Source organism: Sciurus carolinensis, chromosome 17 (assembly GCF_902686445.1).
Source record: "Sciurus carolinensis chromosome 17, mSciCar1.2, whole genome shotgun sequence".
Lineage (NCBI taxonomy): Eukaryota > Metazoa > Chordata > Mammalia > Rodentia > Sciuridae > Sciurus > Sciurus carolinensis.
Window position 1 is genome coordinate 63,054,152 of NC_062229.1, and position 14,338 is coordinate 63,068,489.

Genomic DNA, 14,338 nt, shown 5'->3' on the forward strand with positions numbered 1-14,338 from the left:
GCTGAGAACTTGGTGTGTCTTCACAAGCAGGCCTTTGGAAGGTGCTAGAAGCTTTACTCCCCACAGTCTTTCTCCAGTAAAGATGTCCAGGAATTCTGCCATGAGTGAAGTCATACTAGGTACATTTTATTCCCCAAACAAAAGCATTTTGGACACAATACACCATCTTATGAAAACAGAATAGCTGAAGACCTTTATTGATGGTGTTACTTCCCCAACTGGGAGGCTTGGCAGCAAACTCAGTCTATCAGGTGGATTATAAGAACATTTAGTCAGCATGCAAATAACTCCACAAAGCAAGGCCTCGCCCAGTCGGACAGACCAGGCTTGTTAGAAGGAACTGCACATTTGACAGCATTTCTGCCTGAGTGAAGACATGAAAACTGGAGAGCTGAGACCTCTGTCTTTGGGAGAAAAGAATGTTTTCTGGTTTTTATTCTTTTAAGAAGAAGTCTGTTAATTAAAAGTAAAGTGAGTAAAGCATTTTGTTTTTGGTAACAGGGGTTGAACCCAGGAGTACTTAACCACTAAGCCACATCCCCAGTCCTTTTTATATTTTATTTTGAGCCAGTGTCACGTTGGGTTGCTTAGGGCCTTGCTAAGTTGCTGAGACTGGCCTCAAACTTGTGATCCTCCTGCCTCAGGGTCCAGAGCCACTGGGATTACAGGTGTGCCCTACTGTGCCCAACACAAAGTACTCTGCTTACTACAGTGGTTCTCAAACTTGAGCTTGCATCAGAATCCCATGCAAGGATTGTTAAAACCCATATTTTTAATTCAGCCAAGCGTAGGGCCCTGGAATTTGTATTTATAACAACTTCTCAGGGTCTTCCAGGGGTGCAAGGAACACATTTTGAGAGTTTTGGGTTTATCCAGCTGTTTTCCCAAAAGAACCAACTCCAGGACTGGAGAGATGGCTCAGTTGGTAGATTGCTTACCTTACAAGCACAGGCCCTGGGTTCGATCCCCAGCACCACAAAAAAAAAAAAAAAAAAAAAGAAAAAGAAATAACCACCTCCAAGGAGCTGTCAGGGAAATGATGGCAGCTTGTGTATCCCCTGAGCCCCCAAGAAACCCAGGGATTTCAGAAGAGGGGAAAAGAATCTGTGGGCCTCACCCAATTTTTCAGGTGCCTCATTCCGCACCTAGATGTATGATTAAGCAGGAAGATTCCAGAAGTTGTGGTCAGGAGGACACAAAGTGCTTGCATTCTGGGATAGGGGGATCCCAGTGCTGGGTTCAATACCCAGTACCCAGCCCCCGTACCCCATCTGCAAAGCATCCTCATATTGTCACAGTAGGAACCCAACAAAAGCCACCTCAGACTCTGCCAAGTTTATTGATCCTTCTTTTTTTTGTTACCAGGGATTCAACCCAGGGGTGCTTAACCCCTCAGCCACATCCCCAGCCCTTTTTTGTATTTTATTTAGAGACAGGGTCTCACTGAGTTGCTTAGGGCCTCCCTTTTGCTGGGGCTGGCTGTGAACTTGGGATACTCCTGCCTCAGCCTCCCAAGTTGCTGGGATTATAGGCATGCACCACCATGCCTGCCACAACTTCCATTCTTGAGGTTACTTCATGGTACAAGATGACTACTGGAGCTCCAGCCTTCTGTTTACCTTTCAGACAGGAAGTGGCAGGAAGGAGGAATGAGCAAAAAAAGCCAGCTACCAGAAGTCATGCTCTAACATATCATAGGCCAGTATATGTATGCATGGCCACGTGGAGCTCCAAAAATATTGTCAGCCAGGCGTATGGATGCTCTAGGCAAAATGCTAGGCACCTGGATTATATCTCCAGTCCAACAACAGTGTTCAATGAGGGCTTCAGATGATGCTGGAGTATGCTAGTATTTGAAATCAACCACCACATCACTTAAAAATGGCATTGGCTGGGCTGGGTGGTGGCTCAGTATTAGAGCACTTGCCTAGCACGGGTGAGGCACTGGGTTCCATCCTCAGCACCACTTAAAAAAAAAGTAAGTAAAATAAAGGTATTATGTCCATTTACAACTTCAAAAAAAAAAGAAAAAGAAATTGCATTGGCTTCCTATATGGAAAGACTGTGAAAAAAAAAAGAAAAAAAATTTTAAACTGGTAATAGAAGTTGAGAAATTTAGAGGACAGTGGCTCCTTGGTGTAATGAAGCCCAGGTTCCTTCCTGTGCTATCGCCCTTGGCCTTTCTTTCTTTTTTCTTTTTTTTTTTCTTGGTTTTGGGGAATGAACCCAGGGGAGCTTTACCTCCAAGCTAACACCCCTGGTCCTTTTTATATTTTATTTAGACAGGGTTTTGCTATGTTGCTGAGGCTGGCTCTGAACTCATGATCCTCTTGCCTCAGCCTCCCGGGCAAGTTAGGATGACAGGCATGCGCCCAGTCTGGAACTCGGTATTCTTGGTCCACACCTCAGCACACACCAGGTTTCATGGGGAGGCAAACCTGACTGCAAGGCAAAGGATCCGCAGCATGAACCTCCAAGTGAGCTGAGCTTCTGGAAGGTCTCATAAAAGCCACCTGAACTCAGTGGCTCGTGAGAAGATGGGCCTTCCTTTCACCTTCCCCTCACCTGTGGTTCAGATGCCAGAAAGCCTGACTAATGCACCCCAACCTGGTCCACAGCCCTGGGGTGCTCTGGGCACAGGCTCTGCAGAGACAGAATGAGGCAGCCTGAGCTGGTGGGCATGGTGGGGATTAGGGAATGCACAGGTGGTTGAGGCCCGGGAGGACAGTTGGTGGCATCGTGGCTCTCAGCCAGGGGACATGCTACTTCCGGGGACCCACTGACTCCTTTACCCCTACCTGTCTGAATTTCATTAACTAAGCATGAGGAGAAAGTTGTCATTATGATCTTAATTGGTTTGCTCAGGAAGCAATTTAGGAAGCAACAGTCTGAGGTTGGATGCCTCCACAATGCTTCCACCACACCTGGACTCCTGCAGGATGGGGATCAAAATCAGAAATGGAAACCCACCTGACGTATTTTGAAACACCGTGCAGAATCTTTTCTTTTGCTAAGTCAATGTTTAATTCAACAGCAAATCTTTTTTGCTTTTTTTTTTTTATGGTACCAAGGTATTCAACTCGGGGCACTTAACCAGTGAGCCACCTCCCCAGTCCTTTTTTATTTAGAGACAGGGTTTCACTGAGTTGCTTAGGGCTTCGCCAAGTTGCTAAGGCTGGCCTAGAATTTGCAATCCTCCTGCCTCAGTCTCCCGAGCCACTGGGATGACAGGGCGCCACCTTGCCCAGCTCAACAGTGAATCTTGTCTGATAGGGGCTCCAAACATATCCAGCATCTGATTCTTTTCCCAGCCAGGTTTTCAGACCCTAAATGCTTCCCTGGATTATGGTCTGGCTGCTCCTAGATTCCACCTTTGACCTTTGACCTTTGTGCCTGTGCAGTGGAGTCTCTGTTGGGTGACAAGAACAATCCAATTTGAACAATATGATCTACACCAGGGCATGTCATTGCTCTGCTCCAAACCCTCCAGGAATTCCCACCCTTTGGGGATTCAAAGCCCAAGCCCTGACTAACAGCTTCATAACCTTCTCCCTATGACCTGGCTGAGGACATCCCTCACTACCTTCCTCCTGCCCAGTCTTCTGCTCACTATGCCCTCTTCATTATTCCTTCTACCTCAGGACCTTTGCACTAGCCATATTCTCTGCCTGGAACCTTCCTCTTCCAGATATTTCCTTGGGAACCATCCTCATTTCTTCTGGTCTTTGCTCAATGATAACTTTATCAGAGAAGCCTTCAATGATTGTCCTAATAAATCAAATCCCTATTTTTCCTTAACTCTCTCCTCCAGTGTTTCTCAACTGGGGGTACCACTGACCCCAAGGGATATTTGGCAATGTCTGCAGATGGATTTGGTTATCAAAGCGGGGAGCGCTATTGTCATCTATGGGTAGAGACCAGTGTTGTTGCCAAACCCCGTACCATGCATAGGTCAGTTCCTACAGCAAATAATGTCCCAATCAAAATGTTTATAGTGAGAAAACTGATAAACCTCTATTTCTGCCAGGTGTGCTGGCACATGCCTGTATTCCCAGCAGCTTGGGAGGCTGAGGTAGGAGGATCACGAGTTCAAGGCCAGCCTCAGCAACATAGCGAGGCCTTAAGCAACTCACCGAGACCCTGTCTCTAAATAAAATATAAAAAGGGCTGGAGATGTGGCTCAGTGGTCAAGTGGCCCTGAGTTCAAACTCTGGAAGGAAGGAAGGAAGGAAGGCAGGAGACACCAGAAGCCAGCCTGCACTAAGAAAAGTCCATGTTGAGGATGCAATGAGAAAGCGACCATCTGCGAGCCAGGAAAAAATGTTTCACCAGTAACCGACTTGGGAGCACCTTGAACTTGGATATCTGGCTTCCAGAACTGTAAGAAAATCAATGTCCACTGTTGAATTCGACCCGTCTGTGGTGCTCCATTATGGAGGCTGAGCAGACTCCTACCAGGTACTCTGCAAGGAACTGAGGGCGGCTTTCAGGGAAAGGACTTATCAACCAGGAACTACTCTGAGCTTGAAGGAGGTGACGCTGTGGGGGAGTGATGGACCCAAGGAGACAAATGACTACTAAACAAAGTTGAAATAATGCAAAAGCCCTAGGGGCTGACATAAAACGTCACAAGAAATCAACAGAACAACAAATCAAGTGTGGCTGGGGACACCGGCCAGGTCCCATGGTCTCTGGCTCCCACTGTGCCTGACTGTGAGCCCCCAGCAGGGCACCACAGGGTGTGGGCTGGGCTTTTTGAGCCTGCCACCACACTAGGACAGCACACAGAACCACCTTGGGGCATGGGTAAGGGTGGCATATGGCCAGGTCTGTGGGAAGCAGTGAATCTCGAGGATGCATCGCCGTTGTCCTGAATGCAGTTGAGAGATAAGCACACCCCGTGTCATCTTCTAATGCCTGCATTTCACAGGCACCTGGACAGAACTCCTGACAGCGGACCTTCTGCGAGACGGGACGAGCTGGCTTTAGCACGTCACTGTAAGAAACGCAAGCGAGTCAGGGTCTTTGGTAAACTATATTAAAAGGTGAAAAAAAGCCGTGGACTTGGTGTAAACAGGGATCAAGCAGCTCCGCAGCACTTCAAGAATGACAATGACATGCCGCCCTGTTCCACCTCTCTCTTCAAGAGCCCCAGCAAAGCGCTCCTGAAGCCAGTTTCCCACCCAGGCTGCCAGCGTCTCCCACCCTTCGGGCCGGTGCCTTCCCTTCTCCCCGGAGTCTTCCCATCCTCTGTTCATCTTTTCCTTTCCTCCCTCCCTGTTTCCTTTCTGAATCCCCTGGCATTACATAATAATTAGAATCATTTAGGTATGATTTTAAGGTGTCGAGTTTCCTCTTCTAAAGTGGATGCAAGGTGAATGGAGTTCTCCACCCAGAAGAAAAATAAGAAACTCCATCTCAAATCTCAACAAAACTCAGGTGTGCTGTAGGACTAAGCTGCATCCCCAGCTCTTTTCTATTTTGAGACAGGGTCTTGCTGACTTACGGAGGGTGGTCTCCACAAATTGTGAGCCTCCTGCCTTAGCCTCCTGAGTCACTGGGATTCCAGGAATGCACCCACTGCACTCAGCAATAACTGCCCCCCATTTTTTAAATTTCTTTATTTTATTCTATTTTTATTTATTACTTGCTCTTTTTAGATACCCATGACAGGAGGGTGTGTTCTGACACATCACACATACTTGGAGTGTGACTTCCCATTCTTGTGGTTAGACATGGTGTGGAGTTTCACTGGTCGTGTGTTCACATATGAACATAGGAAAGTGATGTCCCCTTCATTCCACTGTCTTTCCATTCCCATCCCCCTCCCTTCCCTTCAGCCCCCTTTGTCTCATCCAATGGACATCTATGCTTCTCCCCAACCCCCATTTAATGTTAGCATCCGCATATCAGAGAGAACATCCAGTCTTTGAAAACCCTTCTTTTTAAAGCTGCATATTATTGTCAAACTATGTTCTAGGAGGCGAGTCATCCTCACTTAAAATTCGAAAAATTTTTAAAATCTTCTGTTTTTGGATAGTTACTTGAGAATAATCTCAGTTAATGTTTTCTCATAGGATAGAAGACAAAAAGTATATTGGATATTTAGTGTTTGAGTCTTGATTATGAAAAATGCAAAGTCTATAACTTGGGTCAAGTTATCCTAACTTCTCTGGGTTTTGGTGTCCTCTGAAACTAAAATAAGCTAATCCATCTCACAGAGATACTGTGGCAATTTAAAGCTTATGAGAGAGTAAAAATACACTGTGAACTCTAAGGCTTTATATGATTGTCATATCATTGTTATTACTATTTTGGGAGAGTTGAAAATAAAATCACCGGAAATTAGAATTGAATTGGGCTGCTAGTTATAACCTGAGTGTAGTGGTCTAGGGCTGGTTTGGTATTTTGTAAGAACCTCAAGCATTTAGCCTTCCTTCCTTTTCTATACCACCATCTCTCAAAATTGCAAAATGGCTGTTGGAGTTCCAGCCATCATATTCATATTCCAGGTAAGAATAATACAGGTAAAGTGAAGTGCAAAAGGGCTACTTCCTAGTTGACTCAAAAACATTTAGAGATTTAAATCCTGGAAGGTCTAACAAACTTCTCTTTATAACTTCTTGGCCAGACCTCTCAACAAGGGAAGCTGGGGAAATTAATCCTTAGTGTAACTAATTAATCCATATTGCTACTCAGAATCAAATCCGGATCTGTCAGTAAGAAAGGAGGCGGTGCCTGGCCATCTGTGTCCTCTGTGGACATCTGAGTTTTGGGCTACCTCTTTTTTCTATGGACTCCTTAGGAGTAGCCCACACGGCTTCTGTGTTTTAAATCATTGTTTTTGATTCAGCACGTCACATGTACCATAATTAGCTCTTCTCTCTCCTATAAGATCAATAAGCACAGTTTCACGACGTCACACCCAACCTATTTGAATAAGAGAGCAACAACAGAAAGAATCCTGGGACTCATTCGAAGTTTAACTGTCCAAAGTGATTCATAATGACACACGCTACAATCCAGAGAGGGACCTCTTCCTTCCAGGGATGAATGAGAACTTGCTGAGGGAGGACATCCTTGGAAACTCATTTTAAATGACACCCGCAGTTACAGCGATCTTTGTTTGCCTGCAGCTCATTGACGGAGGCTTCGTTTCTACCCGTGAAAGGAAAGGAAATCTGTGAGCCCACAAGAAAGTGGGACAACTAAGAAGCTCAATTGCACATGAAGAAATAGGGATTTCTGACCATTGTGTATGTTCAATCTCAGTAACTGGTCCTGACCCACTAAGTTTCAAAGAATCATGGATGTAATCCCAGGGGCTCAGGAGGCTGAGGCAGGAGGATCTCAAGTTAGAGGCCAGCCTCAGCAACTTAGCGAGGTGCTAACCTTGTCTCAAAATAAAAAATAAAAAGGACTGGGAAATGTGGCTCAGTGATCAAGAGACCCTGGGTCCAATCCCCAGTACCATAATAATAACAATAAAAATGATAATAATAATTTAATTAAAATTTTAAAAAGAATTATGGATACAGGAGTTCGTCCGTCTATTCTGAAAGATCAAAAGATCAATGAAAGGTTCAAGGTTACAGATGGCCACAAAACTCTAAATGCCCTATTTTATGCCATTTTAGAGAATCAGACAGGAGAAAACTTTGATTAGGATGAGCTGGATTATGCCGCCATAACATATACCACAAAGGTACTATTGGCTTCACATCGTGGGTTATTTTATTCTAATTAAAAATTTTTATTGTGGTACATGTATATTATTAACATGTTATTAAAATGTTATTCTATATAATATGTAAATGTTTTATATCTATGAGACATGTATAAACGTACATATTTTATATAGCATATATAAACATATTATTAAAATAACATATTATTAAAATTTGCTACTCTAACTATATGTTAAGTCTACTGAGACCTCAGTGCCATTAACGCACGTTCACGATGCTATGTACCCATCACCCCTTGCTCTTTCCAAAACTCTTTCATCATGTCAAAGAGAAACTGTACAAATGATACAAAAGCCCCCCATGCCACTCCACCTCTAGTGACCTCTAATCTACTTTCTGTCTCTGAATTTGCCCAGCTTAGATATTTCATAGATGTGAAATTGTGTGTTTGTCTGTTGTGTTTGACTTTTTTCACCTAAACACGATGTTTGCTACGTAAGTTTGTGTTGGACTATGTGTCAGAACTTCCTTTTCCTGGCTGACTCACTATTCCATTGTGTACATGTGTATTTGTCTATGTACACACACACATTGATTCATTCATTTGCTGACGGAACTTCAGTTGCTTTTATCTTCTGACCATTGTGAATGACGTTTCAATGAACCTTGGTGTACAAGATAACTGTTTAAATCTCTCATTTCAATTTTTTTTTTTTTTTTTTTTTTTTTTGCTATATGCCTAGGAGTGGAATTGTTGGATCATAGGGTAATTCTGTTAAACTTTTTGAGGAACTTCCAGACTGTTCCACAGTGGCTGTGCCATTTTATATTCCCACCAGTAGTGTACAAATGTTCTAATTTCTCTCTCTCTTTGCCAACACTTGTTAGTTTCCATTTTTAAAATACTTACAACCCTTTTGGTCGTATGAGTTGTGACAACTCATTGGGGTTTTGATCTGCACTAATCTTGAGCATCTTTTCGTGTGCATATTGACAGCTCATTTATTTTCTTTGGGAGATGTTTATCTAAGTCCTCTTCCCTCTTTTTAATTGAGTTGTGTCGAGTTGTATGGCTTCTTCAGGCACTTCACAGAAGAATAAATATGATCAGTCAATGAATATATGAAGAAATGTTCAACATCTCTAGCGATTAAAGAAAGGTAAATTAAAACTACATGGAGATTCCATCTCACTGCAGTCAGAATGGCGATTATCAAGAATACAAGTAACAATAAATGTTGGTGAGTGTAGGGAACATTCCTCAAGCTTATTTGTTAGCAGTCTCTGATGCCATGGTTTAAATAAACCAAACAGTCTGGACGGAGAGACTGAGGAAATGGTAAGGACTCGCCATGGATTGTAGGTCTTTGCAGTTACTGAGGCTGAGCTAGGAGCCAAGGGAAGGCCTCGCTCAGCAGGCATCACAGCAAGCTGTGGGGTGAGCTGGTCCGGCTGCCTCACCTCGTGCTGGTGCTGGAGCTTGCCCTTTCCCCAGTCCTTTGCCTCTCAGTTTTTGCTGGACAGAATCACTTAGGGATACTTGGTTTGTTTACATTAGTACGACATATAGTTTACCTATAGTTTGGTTCTTTTTTTTTCACAAGTGTCTTAACCTGATTGGATAATGTGCCCATATATGTCTTGTACAATTCTAAGAAGATCTGTGCCTTCCAAGCCTGGTCTGTGGTGTCTGTTTACTGGGAAGTCCTCATTTATCCTCACTCTCAGCAGACCCCCATCTCCAATAACAACTGGTGAGGATGTGGGCAAAAAGGTGCACACCTGCATTGCTGATGGGAATGCAAATTGGTGCAGCCACTCTGGAAACCAGAGAGGAGATTCTTCAGAAAACTTGGAATGGAACCACCATTTGACCCAGCTATCCCACTCCTTGGTTGATAATCTAAGGACTTAAAATCAGCATACTCTAGTGACACAGCCACATCCATGTTTATACCAGCTCAGTTCACAATAGCTAAGTTAGGGAACCAATGTAGGTGCCTTTATCCATGTAGGTGCATGGATAAAGAAAATGTGGCACGTATACACAATATTCTTTCATAAAGAAGGATGAAATGTTGGTATTTGCCAGTAAATGGATGGAGCTGGAGACAATCATGCTAAGTGAAATAAGCCAGTCCCAAAAAAACAAAGATTGAATGTTCTCTCTGATATGTGGATGCTAACACACAATAAGGGGCAGGGGGAGAATAGAAGCTCACAGGATTAGACAAAGGGGAATGAAGGGAAGGGAGGGGAATGGAAATGGGAAAGACAGTGGAATGAATGGGACATCACTTTCCTATGTTCATATATGAATAATGACCAGTGAAACTCCACACCATGTCCAGCCACAAGAATTGGAAGTCACACTCCATGTAGGTATGATGTGTCAGAATGCACTCTACAGGCATGGATATCTAAAAAGAACTTAAAAAATTAAAAAAGAGAGTTGTGGGGGTTCTTTAGATACGCTGGCTATGAACCATACCCTATACCAGTCATGTCTCTCACCTGACTCTCAGGTGGGCAGGCAGAGGCCCAGTTGACGGGTGCACCATATTGATCTGTGCCTCGAGGCCATGATGGGAGCAGAGCAGAGTGAGACTGGATGGGCTCTGAAAGCTCTGCTGTCACCTGGATGCAACCCACATGAATCCTTCCAGCGTGTTGTCAGCCTAAGCAGGTCATGCAGCCATGCCTGGCTGTATGGGTGTGAAAAGGTGCATCCCTCCCCTGTGTGTGGAACCTGCCGTTTTGAAAGTCCTGACCCCTGCCACAGTGGGGGAAGGATGGAGAGCTGGGTGAGCATGACATTGAGAGAAGCTTAGCACACTTGACTTTCCTTTTCTCTGGAACCCAATTCCCATAAAGTCATAGCAAAGGCTGAACTGGGAAATACTGAGCTAGTGTTCTGAGGGGAGATGAAGGGCAAGGTTCCTGCCAGGCTTGGGTCTCTACATTTTCAGGTGATCAGTTCATAACCTTGTTTCATATGTGTTTCTCTTAAGCACGATTTACTCCATATATAGTATTGAAGCAGACCAGGGACACCCACCCAAAAGACCCTTGCTTCTATTCTTGTCAGGAGGATTTTTACAAAGAGTGTTGAGAGGATTTCTCAGGAATTCTGCAGAAAGCTCAGGGTGGTTTGAAGCTTCCTCTTGCTTGTAAATGCCAGGTTTGCAGACAAAACGTGTGACACCGCTGTGTAGCCTAAGAACATGGGATGAAGAGTGTCTGCTATGTACCCACCCATGGACAGGGAACTGTCCCACTGAGTATTAAGTTTAAAGAATTTCCAGACTTCGGATCCGGAGACATTTAGGCATTCACCTCTCTGGACTGCTGCAGCTTAAATAAACCTGCTTCCTGAAAATTCCTCGTGTGTCCAGCCTCATCTGTCCTAGGTGATTATTGACTTACTAACGCTGTACTCATGACCAGCAGCCCTGTCAGGCATGCCCAACTGAAGGTCAAAATGCATATTGACTCCATGAAGCAAATCACAGCCTTCCCAGCACTTCATATGCTGGGGGTACCCCAAACAGTGGGATCACCAACCCAAAACTCAAAATGCAAAAATGTGGCACCAAACAGATCATTTTGTATAAGACTGAATCGAGAAGCCAGAACACTGCGTCCTTTGACCTCAGCTGGTGAAATGGACACTGGGAAACTCAGAATGGCTTTGGCCCCTTTGTGGTCATGAAGATGCCATCATCCCTGATTTGGGGGTTACAAACAAACATCGGGGTGCAGGTGAATTTCTCAATGCAGAATCGTGGGTCAGGAGGATCAGAGAAGTCATCAGCTATTTGACACGCTCAGGAATGAAGAGCTGAGCCTGGATTTAGATTCGGGTCTCATGTGGAAGCTCATTCTCTGTCCCCTTCACCACACTGTCTGCAGACCAGTCAGGCTTCCACTGTGCCCTAGGTACACAGGACCAGTGAACCCCGAGCTCACCGTTTGTCACGGCCCTCTCTGTTCTGGGCCACAGACATTAATTCAGAAACCGGATGAAGGGCAATGGCAGATGAAGAAAAGACAAACAGACACACAGAGAGAGTAAAAGGTGGGGCCTGGTGGTTCGGTCATCCTCTGATGGGGGAAGAGTGACCCAGAGCCAGCTCAGCCCTTTTATTATATAGATTTCATCAAGAGGTTATTTGTGGGAAAGTTTCAGCAAATCAGGTGATCTGAAGGACCCAGGACCGGAGAGACTCTAGGGTCATCTTGTGTTGCTCGGAATTCTCTATCCCTGGGAGTTGGTGTCTGAGCTCAAGGCCGCAATGGATAGCTCTGGCCTGCGCGTGGAATTTTCTCCAGTGGGTTTCACCATAGCAACCGGGCCATCTTCACCTGCACTTATGTACAGACAGCTCCCAATGCAAACTCAGCCACGAGAGAGTCAGAGGCCATGACTCACACGACTGCCCTCCACAAGAGTTCATTCTTTAAACTTGCAATTCCTGCCAAAACCTCAAGCAGGCGAGAGTAACAGTGAGTTGTCATCCCCAGCAGAGGCCATGTGGTCTTCCAGGAGACTGATTCAAGTCTTTTTTTTGTTTGTTCGTTTCTTTTGGTACTAGGATTGAACCCAGCAGTGCGTAACCACTGAGCCACATCCCCAGCCCTGTTTATATTTTATTCAGAGACAGGGTCTCACTGAGTTGCTTAGGGCCTAAGTTGCTGAGGCTGGCTTTGAACTTGCGATGCTCCTGCTTCAGCCTTCCAAGTTGCTGGGATTATAGACATACACCACTGAGCCGAGCTCTCTTATCCGTCTCAATGAATTTGACAACTCCAAATGGTTTTTATTACATGTTGGGACCAAATGTTCTTTGGTAACACTTCCCTGAACTTATGAAAATTGGTGGGGGGGGAATGAGTCAGTATGTCTGATATTCAGTATAACTGAATTTAATTCCTTTATAAGAACTTGCCTTTTGGGTTTTTTGTTTGTTTGTTTGTTTTGGTACCAGGGATTGAACCCAGAGGCTCTTGTCCACTGAGCTACATCCCCAGCCCTTTTTTACATTTTATTGAGAGATAGGGTCTCACTGAGTTGCTTAGGGCCTGGCTAAGTTGCTGAGGCTGGCTTTGAACTCGCAATCCTCCTGCATCAGCCTCCTGTGCTGCTGGGATTACAGGTGTGCCCACCATACCCAGTACCTTCTGTTCTTTGGCAGGGAAAATACCTACCCCAGCCCCTGGCACCTATAACAAACGACAAGAGCTGGGAACTTATCAGAACTTAACAGACGTCATCAGTGTGCTTCTGTTAAGAGGACCTGGGAGATAAATCATCATTGATAATTGGGCCAGTTAGCTCTTCTGAATTTTCGGTTGGGGGCCATTAACTCTATTTTACAGATCACAGAACTGCCATCACAGAGCCCCTGCTGGCTCAGGACAGTCTTCTGATTGCTCTGGGAGTGGCGTGGGAAACACCCAAGGCGGGGCCAACAACCAAGAGAAGAGAGCTCAGGATGAGGAGGCTCAGGATGAGGAGGCTCCGACCCAGATGCACCCCAGCACCCGGCTCCCCTGACGTCCCACATAAAACATCTCACTCCATCACAGTCTTCACCCCAAGGTCAGTCCATGGCGGTGCCTGGCTGCTTCCGCCCTGTTTCCTGTTGTAACTGTGACCTGTCCCTGGGTTGCCTCCAGCCTTCTTTCCCTTGGTTCGGTTATTCTACTGAAAGCTCTCCTACAGCCTTTCTGGAAATTGGCAGGAAGTGGATCAAAAAAAAAAAATCTTAACTTTGCTCATACATTTTTGTAGGACGCACACCTATGAAAACGGGAAGTTTGAGTCAGTTCTCATCTGTGTCAAGCATGAGGACCAAGATGTGAAAAACAAGAATAGAAATGACCTCAAAATTACTCATATCGATTTGATTTTGTTTTACAGAGAAACTATCCAAAATTATGTTTTGTTTTTGGTACTGGGGATTGAATCCAGGGGCCCTTAACCTCTGAGCCACATCCCCAGCCCCTTTTTATGTTTTTTTTTAGAGACAGAGTCTCACTGGGTTGCTTAGGGCCTCGCTGAGTTGCTGAGGCTGGCCTCAAACTTGCAATCCTCCTGCCTCAGCCTCCAAAGTCTCTGGGATGGCAGGTGTGTGCCACCCGGCCTGGCTCCAAAGTGAGTGATGTGGGACTGAGCAAACATGAACGCAAAGCCAGGCGAGTGGCCAGAAGCACACTGACAGGCAGGCTACTCAAGACAAATAGGAGAAATCAGTCACAAAAACTCTAAGAGATCATGTGAAACTGTATCAGGTAGGATCACTACCATGTTAGAAAACAGAAACACTGAGAAACAGTTTATGTAAAATTAAATGCAAAATACATTTAAAAGGGATGTTACAAATATCCTGTTACATGGAATAATAGAGTATTTGCTAAAAATAAATGGTGGCACAATAGCCTATAATCTCAGTGACTCCGGATGCTGAGGTAGAAGCATCCTCAGCAACTTAGGGAGGCCGGCCCTAAGCAACTCAGTAAGTTGTGAGTTTCATGCCATATTTGCCATAAGATAATTTTTTTTTTTTTTGGTACCAAAGATTGATCGCAGGGGTCCTTTGCCACTGAGCCACATCCCAAACCCATTTTATTCTTTATTTTGAGACAGG

General features: G+C 44.8%; 1 protein-coding gene across 1 annotated transcript in view; it reads right to left on the minus strand.

Annotated features, from left to right (window-relative positions):
* Window positions 1-14,338, minus strand: part of Prickle2 (prickle planar cell polarity protein 2) — a 344,617-nt gene that overhangs the window by 60,516 nt on the left and 269,763 nt on the right. The window lies entirely within an intron of this gene.